Source organism: Nuphar pumila, chromosome 16 (assembly GCF_984573655.1).
Source record: "Nuphar pumila chromosome 16, dmNupPumi1.hap1.1, whole genome shotgun sequence".
NCBI classification, from domain to species: domain Eukaryota; kingdom Viridiplantae; phylum Streptophyta; class Magnoliopsida; order Nymphaeales; family Nymphaeaceae; genus Nuphar; species Nuphar pumila.
Window position 1 is genome coordinate 57,155,284 of NC_143264.1, and position 9,440 is coordinate 57,164,723.

Here is a 9,440-nt window from a genome sequence, read left to right on the forward strand (position 1 = left end):
CACACTTTTTAGCATGAAACAAGGCTCGAAATGATGAAACACCATTAGTATTGGTGAACATCATTTTCGACCATGGGTTTATGTCAAAAATGAATATGGGTCAAGAAAGGAAATATATAAGTGAAGAATCATGGTTTAATCCATGAAGAGTCCCTCTCCATACCCACATGCACTATGAAAATGCATGTTTGTACGGTCGGGGAAGAGAAGAAGAAGAGATTAAATAAAAATTACAATGCAAAAATGAAGATTAACTTACATTTTTTTCCTTGAATAGATGATTTGAATTTGACTTCAAACTTTGTTCTTCAACCACAAATCATGTAGAATAGAGTTTCTCTAAGGCACCCTACACCACACTTGAGTGGAGAAAGAGAGAAACTCCAAAAACGTTGGGAGAGAAGGAGAGAGAGAAGATAGAGAAAATGCTCTAGAATGCCTCTCTTCTACTTTTTGAGAGAAATTTATAGTAAAAAATCCATGAGTATGTGAGATGTGTGGTTTAGATTACATGTAAGAAGATGGAGGGTTGAGATTGGTCTAACCCTCTTCTAAAAAAAAGTTTTCAAGTATAACCCTTGACTTCCTCTAGTCATGTGAAAACTTTCACAAATTTGATAAGCTACAAAAATGCTATTATATTTAGCATTTTCTAATTTTTATTTTCCTAGGATTTGTAGAGATTCTACCTTAGAATTCATTCAGAATCTCATTGGCTACACTTACCAAGGTAGGGACTAGGCCAAAATCGCCCCTCTGGTTAGCTTTTAGTTGGTTTCATTCCAATTAATTCTAACTAATAGTTATTTTTTTGATATATTTTATTATTTACAAGTTTTACTTTTTCTTGATATTACTTTTATGAATTGAAATTCTGAATTTTTTATATTGGTCCTCATCTTATTTTTAAAAACTCTAAATCATAAAATTTCTAATTTGGATCTTCTAGTTGAATTTGACCCCAATTGGATCCGGTTCAAATACAAATTAGATTCAAACTCTATTAGAACACTTTAACAATTTTTTCTTAATCTAAATTCATAATTTAATGAATAATTCAAGTGTAGTTAGTCACTTAGTGTTAACTAGACATGGTTTATAATTAATTAATAAATAAACACTAATTTAATTACTTTAACTAATCAATGACTTAATTTTTAATTCTGCAAAAACTAATAAATCTTAATTAGCGAGGATAAATATTAAGGTAATATTTTTACAACCTGAATTTTTGTCACCAAAAAAATTCTTTATTTTGATTAAAAATTTTAAAAATTTTGTAGGTCTTACATCCCACCCCTCTTAAAAAGGATTTCATTCGTGAAATCTTATTACATAGCTAAGCAAAAAGGTTAGGATATTTTTCTCTCATAGTGGCTTCAGGTTCCCATGTACATTCCTCGATGCCATAGTATTGCCAACATACTTTGACTAATGAGATCGTCTTCGATCGCAAAACTTGATCTCGATGATCAATGATTTCTACCAGTCGTTCTGATACGGTTAAATCCTCTCGCACCTCCACGTCCCCCATATCTGATGAGGTGGAAAGGGTCGTGAATGCATTTTCGCAATATAGATACATGGAAAATGTTATGAATATGGGCATATTGTGGTTGTAACTCTACACGATATATTGTTTTGCCGACCCGTATCAGGATTTTGAACAATCCAATGAAACCCGAACTTAACTTTCCTTTTCCCCTGAATCTGAACATGCTTTTAGTTGGAGACACTTTCACAAATACTATATCTTCTTCAACAAAAATGAGCTCCCAACGTCGCTGATCGACGTAGCTCTTCTGTCAGTCTTGAGCAGCTTTCAACCTATCTCAGATTTTCTGTACTTGCTGAGTGTAGTGCTGCAATACCATTGGTGATTTGGTTGATCGCTTAGCGATATCATCCTAGTAAGTTGGTGATGTGCATGACCTTCCATACAAAGTTTCGTATGGATCCATCTCAATACTTGCGTGATAGTCGTTGTTATATGCAAATTGCACCAAATTCAGATGCACATCCCAGTCACCCTTACATTCAAGCATATAGGCTAGCTGCATATCTTCTAGGTTTGAATTATTCTTTCTGACTGACCATCAATCTGCGGGTAAAACATGATACTGAATTTAAGCTTCGTACCCAAAGCTTGTTGTAGTTGACCCCAAAATCGTGATGTAAACAATGAATCACAGTATGAAATGATCAAAATTGGTACTCCGTGTAACCACACGATCTTCTTGACATATAAATCAGCCAAGCCCTCAAGAAACTGATTGATCCTGATGGGTAAATGATGATACATAAATTATATGTTTTATTAACACATTTTCACTGCATAAATGCATGATCTATAGGTTTAAAGCATACACTTAGGTGCATAATGATATTATAAAGCTCTGGTTTGAATTTCATCGAAATCAGAGTTAATTTGAAGGAATTAATGCATTTACAATGTAGCGGGTCAAACATCGGAGCAGAATTGAGAGATCTGGATCCAGACGCCCATTTGGATCCTGGATTTGGGTCAAATTACATAGAATCCACCCAGCTCCAAACCCATTCACTTTTTCATAAAATATTTTCCAAAAACCTCCTGTAGAAAGAGGCACCTAGTAATTATTTTGTTTTTAAACCTGTTTCTGAAAATAACTCAAAAGAGCCAAAATCGTCAAAAGAGTGGGAGACGCCCAACTGTAACTTGTCTTTGCTTTGATTTTCGTGTCCAATGGGCACGCTTCTAGCTCACCTCCACTTCCACCCAGACGCCCCTCTCATCCATCTTCTTCCTCATCCATGAAGCTCATTTTCAATGGAGACGCCATCCTCTTCTTCCATTCTTTTCTTTTCACATCTTGTCTTTCTTCTCCCCCTGTTGAAACTAATCATTGAGGTTGTCTTTTGCATGTATTTGCAGCATTGGAGTGTTCTAGCCATGGTAGGGGTGCCGTCTACTTCTCCATGGTCGGTTGTCTCTACCCCCGTACGGCCCTCTACGCATCCTCACCACTGCTTCTTCTTCTTCCTCGTCCCGGAACACCACCACCTGTGGATCCCTGTAAAAGTACAACAAAGAGATGTTAGACAGCATCAACGAGGTTCCGAACAGTGCAAAGTTAAGCAAAGTCTGCTCTCTTCTCCCCCTCAGTCGTCGGATCACCCTGGAGGTTGGTTCTCTCATCCCATTCTTCTAGTTAAAACCTAATCATGTGCGTGAGTTATGTGCTGCGTTTTTTTGTATTTTTCGTCAGCCATAGTGTAGAAAATGTTCGTGCATAGACCAACACGTAGTGTGTTTAGGTGGGTTGTTTTATTAAAAATGATCTTTTTAATCCATCGATGGTGTTTTGGGTGTGTGCGTGTGTTTTGAATCTGATATTTCTATGTACCAGCATTTTCCAGTGTGTCCCAGTTCCATTTGTCTTGTTTTGATTGAGTCTAGTATTTTAGGAGCTGTGTATATGTCATTTTCTGTTTTAACGTTTTTAGATTTTGATAAAGTAAGTGTCGATTGTTGTTTCTATGAATTTTAGATAGGACGTCCAGCCGGCTGTAGTGTTTAGGTTAAATGTAGTTTGATTAATTAGTTTAACGTGTTTTCATTGTTCTTTAGATTTAGTCTTCATCATGTATTCGTTTTCATTTGCTTCTGAATTTTTGTTTTGGTTCATAGTTTAGTCGATTGTAGGGTTGTGTAAAATTCGTTTTTCTGTTTTCATTTCATGTACAACATATTAGCAGTTTAATGTTTATGTTTCATAGTTAAAATTTCAGTCCTTAACGTGTATTAATGTAGTATAGCTTAGGTTTTTATTAGTTTCAACTATTTTCGTTTGTAGCTTAGTGTAGATTGCATGTAGCATTTAGCATTTAGCTTGATTTTGGTTTGATTAAAACTCTCTAGGTTAGCTTAATGTTAGACGTATTTGATGTTAAATTAGTCATAGGTTAATTAGATTAGTTATAATTCCTAATTTTCGTTTTAGTTAACTTAGTAATAATTGAGTAATTTAATTTTGTGTTTAGTATTTAATGTTATATATTGTGTCAATTCGTTATTTCTTATTCATGCCCTTTGCTTAATGTATATAGATGTGAGTTTAGCTAGAATTAATGTAGCTTAGCTTAGTTAATGAGGTATTAATATTTGATAGTTGAGGGGCAACGTGGTCATTGTTTTGAAATCCGTTTTTGGTAGAAGGCCAACCCCCCTCCAAATTCGTGAATGGCTTTTAATGAAAGTTCTATTTTCCAGCAAAGTCATAAATGAATTCTCCTTTCCAATGTGGAAACCCTTTAGAATTCCAAGGACTTTTTAAAGAGGTTTACACGATTTTTGGAAACCATTTGGAATTCCAAAGGTCCTTCTAAAAGTGTCTACACGAGTTTTGGGGGCAAGATTTGAAATTCTAAATGTTCATTTAAAGCCAACCAAAAATGTGTGGAGGTTTTGAGAAATGTTTTCAAAAGGATTTAATGCTTTTAATGAAAAGAAAGAAAAAACAGATGGTTCATTAGCTGGACGGTTTTTGAAAGATGAGCTTTCCCAATATGCTATTAAGGTAAGAGAATGGAATTGGCCCCTACCAAATTCGTGCTTTAGCATTTCGCAAGCCCTATTTATGACTTTCTTAGTTTGACATAGTATTGATTTGCTTCTCATTAATTCAGGAAGGTTGGTAATAGTTTAGATTTTCTAAAACCGTGTATGACCCCTTTTGGTAGTTCATAGCCTAGAATTAATGTTAATTAATTAATTTAGTAAGTTGTGTAATAGTCTTAGTTGTTAGAAATCGTGTTTTCCATTTAGGTAGTATTCATTAGGTGTTAATTAGTTTAATATGGTTTGTAAAATTCGTGTATAGTTCTTTAGGAAGGTGTTAACCTTAGTTTCTATTTAATGTAGGATTTAGATTTAGATTTACATTAGTGTTTTAGGAAATAACATTTAGATATTAGTGTAATTAATGACCTTAGGGTGGCGTGTAATTTAATGTCTTATCCTAAGTCGACCCCTAAGTAACCCGTGTTAATTAGCTAGCCTAATTAGTAAACCCTAACCTAACCCTAGTCATACCTCTAGTTAAACCCTAGTTGACCTAAGTTAGAAACTAACTTAGTAGATCCTAGTTAGTTAAAACCTTAGTTAACCCCTTATTTAACCTTAACCGACCCCTTCTAACTCTAGTCGACCCTAGTTTAATCATAGTTAGTGCTTGACTCTAGGTAGTTAATTATAGTTAGTTCATTAACCTTAGCCGACCTTAGTTAGAAATTAATCCTAGCCTTAGTTAAACCTATCTATCCCAACTAACCCTAGGAAGTTAATCTTAGTTAACCTCTAACCCTAGTTAGTGTTTAGACCTAGTCAATCTAACCATAATTAGTTAAGCTAATCTAACTTAGTGTATAACCCTAGTTAGACTAACATTAGATAGTATTATGATTTACTTAGATGTTAGAATTAATATTTGAGTAGTTAATTAGTTAGTTAGTTAGGTTAGGTTAGGTTAGAATCACTTATTTGATTAGATTAGAACTAACACTTGTGGCTTAGCTTATTTTATTAATTTTAGATAATTAGCTTAATTGTTAATCATTTCTGTAGTTTAGCAGTAGTTTAGGAGTATTTAGGACTGTCTTTGTTCGTGGTTTACAATGTTAATGTGAATGATGGATTTAAATCAATGAATAGTGCACTGAACCAAAACCCTACTTTTTACCCGATCGTGCACTCATTAGTTTATGTAGATTTTTCTGGATTTTCTTGAAAATTATTTTTCTATCCTCCACATTGGTGTGTTAACTGTCTGAAGACCAAATTTCAGCTCGATCCGAGTTGATTTGGTCTGTGTTTTAAGCGTTTTATGAAAACAACTTTTTCGGATTTTCAAATTTTGAGACCTGCGATTTCCCAGATTATTCTGATTTTGAAACGCTTAGATCTGGAGATCCAGAACGTATTTTTCAACTCTGTAAAATGTGTCAGTTTTTTGGATCTGTCTTTTACAGAATAGAAGTGATTTCATGAATTTTGGAAATCGTTTGATCCCTAAATACTGTGTTTTGCGAAAAGTTGTTAGAGTCCATATTTGCATTCTTTAGGGACAGAATAGTCATTTAGGTATTTGGTTAGTTTAATGTATTTTTCATGTTTTCTAGCATTGTAGTTAGTTAATTAACAGTAGTTAGAGTAGTTAGCATTGATTTTCTTAATTAGTTTAGTTAGAAGTTCTAATTGTAGTTTTCTTTATTCAATTAACTGTAATTTAATTTCTGAAATAGTTTAGAATTAGTTAAATATGTAATTGAGATTTAAAATCATTGGTGTACTAACTTTGTGTTTTCGTTGTGTAGGTTTATAAGTTAGAACAAGTTCACAGGTGTAAGTCAATTATAACGTGCGACTGCACTTGTGGTGAAAAGACAGTTTTGCCCCTGGAGACATGCTGAAGACTTACCCTCCTGCTTTAGTCATTTTCATAGTTTAGACTGTTCTTTAATGTTAAATTGTAATATTAACATAGATTGTAAACTTTATTTTATTAATAAAGTGTTATTTTAGAATTAATTCCAAAATATCCCGTTCCCTGTGGTTTCGACCCGTACTCGCCACTCTGTGGAAAGTCAATTTTTTATATCTTTGGTTGACGATTTTCCTTTGATTTCATTGCAAAATATCTTTTAAAAATACGCATTCCAAAAGTTAAACCAAATTTTGGCGCCGTTGCCGGGGAACGGTGATATATTCTGATTATTTCTGAGATATCATTTTATTAATATATGTATTTAGTTTAGTTTAGTTTATTTAATTGTTGTAGTGGTAGAATTAACATAGTTAGAAAAATATAGGGTTCATTTGCTGTTTTTCTTAAGATTCACTGAATTCCATGCTTCAATGATTTATTAGACATGTGAGTCTTAGATAAAATAGTAGGGATTTCCTGTATTTAATGATTTATATTAGAATTGTTTTTATTTCATAGAGTAATTAGATAGTGTTAACATAGTTTAAAATAGTTAGTTGTTTAACTTTTTGACTTAGCTTTAGAAGTAGATTATCTCTAACATAGTTAGTTGTTTATGTGTTAGAATTTTATTTTAGTAACTGTCTGACATAGAGTAAGATATAGATTTGCTAACTTGCTGATTTAGATCTAGATTTTAGTTTACTAATTGCATTGATTGAATAATTCTACCATAGTCTAATTATTTGATGTTTTATTAACTGTAGTGTAGGATGTAGCATGTGTACATTAGAAATAAAAGTATTGTTTGTTTTTGTGTGTTTGATTTTGGTTTTTTATTTGTTGGATTTCATTGTTTACATGTATGAACATCCGATCCATCAATGTATGAGTTCAAAGTAACCAGATATGAAGAAGCCTTCAGGAGTAGAACATTGACCAAATGTGCAGAAAACTATGCATTTGTACATGCATAGTGGTGGTGCAGAAGTCTAGTCAATCGACAGCTTCAGAGGTTTGAGCATGCCAGGTTGTATCAATCCTTTCTCCTTATTCATTTTATTGTTCTGAAGTGTGCATTTGCATTGCATGATTGCATTATTTTGTATGCCACTAAGGACAGTGTCATTCAAGCATGGGGGGATGGTTTAGATGCACAAATTAAAAAAAAATAATTCTTTATGTTTGGTAGCTGAAAACTCATAAAAGTAGGTCTTTTAAAAATTAATTGTAGCATTTATGATTGTTTATCTGCATGATCTGACAATTTCGAAAATTGTATGCCCCATGTAAATTTTTTTTTCTGATCTGATTTGAATAGAGTAGTTGTTTATGAAATAGTTTAAAGAAAAGATAGTGTTTGATATGTTAGAAAGTTTTGATTCACTTAAGTATAAGTATGCACAATGTGTTTTATGAGAAAAGTGAGCAATTGAATGATGTTTTTGAAAAATGAGCTAAATAGAATAGAGCTACGTTTAGTTATTGAGATCTTAGTGAATCCTAGTAGTAGAACTCAGACACGAGTTGAAATGTTTGAGTCTCTTACGAAATGGATAACGAAGGAGATCATTCTCTTATCTAGTCGATATCTGTGGTCTTTGTGGTTCGAGTAAGTAGAGTCTGAAGGGTGTTTTACACCTGGTGCCCTAAAGCCAGTTGGTTTGGGAGCCACCGATTCGAAAACTTGTTATATGGATTGCATAGAAAGCCTAAGAGATAGACATTGCACATGATGAGAGGAAAACTATACGTAAACTATTAGAATAAAAGGTTTAGTGACTCGAGCAATTAAGTCCGAGAGATACTTTGTATTTGGTGCCCTAAGGTTGTCTGACCTGGGAGTCATTGACCTAAAGCTCGTTACACGGGTCACAAGACTGTATATTCGAAATAGTGCTCAAGTTAGAAGAATGAAAAAGAGTGAAAAATTGAATATCAATAGAAAAAGAATGAGCTGAATGAGTAGAAATTCATTGCTTCTGAATATTTATTGAATTCCTGTGCAGAAAATATACAGATGAGGATAAATGAGTAAAAACATGACAGTACTTGACTTTCTGAGAAAATTCATAAATAATTACAAGTTTGGAGAAGTGAAAGAAAAATGATTTTTACTGTGGTGGCATGAGATTTCTGAATTTGTTTTGAGAATGTAGATTACATGAAATATTTGTTTACAATGAGTTCTCAATTGCCTATTATTTCTGAAAAATCATCCATGCATGCTATTGATGTTTGTGGGTAGCATCCTTGCAAACCCTCACGAGACCTTACTCATCCACTGGGGTAACCCAGGGGTTTAAAGGCCTTGTTGCATATGCTAAATGCAACCGTGATTCCAACGAAAGTGAGTTAGTTTTTTATTTTATTTTTATTTAATAAGAGCTTTCATGTATTTGGGTAGTCCATATTTTCATTATATGGGAGAGTATATTGCTAGGGACTAGCAATTATTCTAGCATGGGGGTATTTGATGATGCATAAATTATATGCTTTATTAACACATTTTCACTGCATAAATGCATCATCTATAGGTTTAAAGCATACACTTAGGTGCATAATGATATTATAGAGCTCTGGTACGAATTTCATCGAAATTGGAGTTAATTTGAAGGAATTAATGCATTTACAATGTAGCGGGTCAAACATCGGAGCAGAATTGAGAGATCTGGATCCAGACGCCCATTTGGATCCTGGATTTGGGTCAAATTACATAAAATCCACCCAGCTCCAAACCCATTCACTTTTTCATAAAATATTTTCCAAAAAACCCCTGTAGAAAGAGGCGCCCAGTAATTATTTTGTTTTTAAACCTGTTTCTGAAAATAACTCAAAAGAGCCAAAATCGTCAAAAGAGTGGGAGACGCCCAGCTGTAACTTGTCTTTGCTTTGATTTTTGTGTCCAATGGGCACGATTCTAGCTCACCTCCACTTCCACCCAGCCGCCCCTCTCATCCATCTTCTTCCTCATCC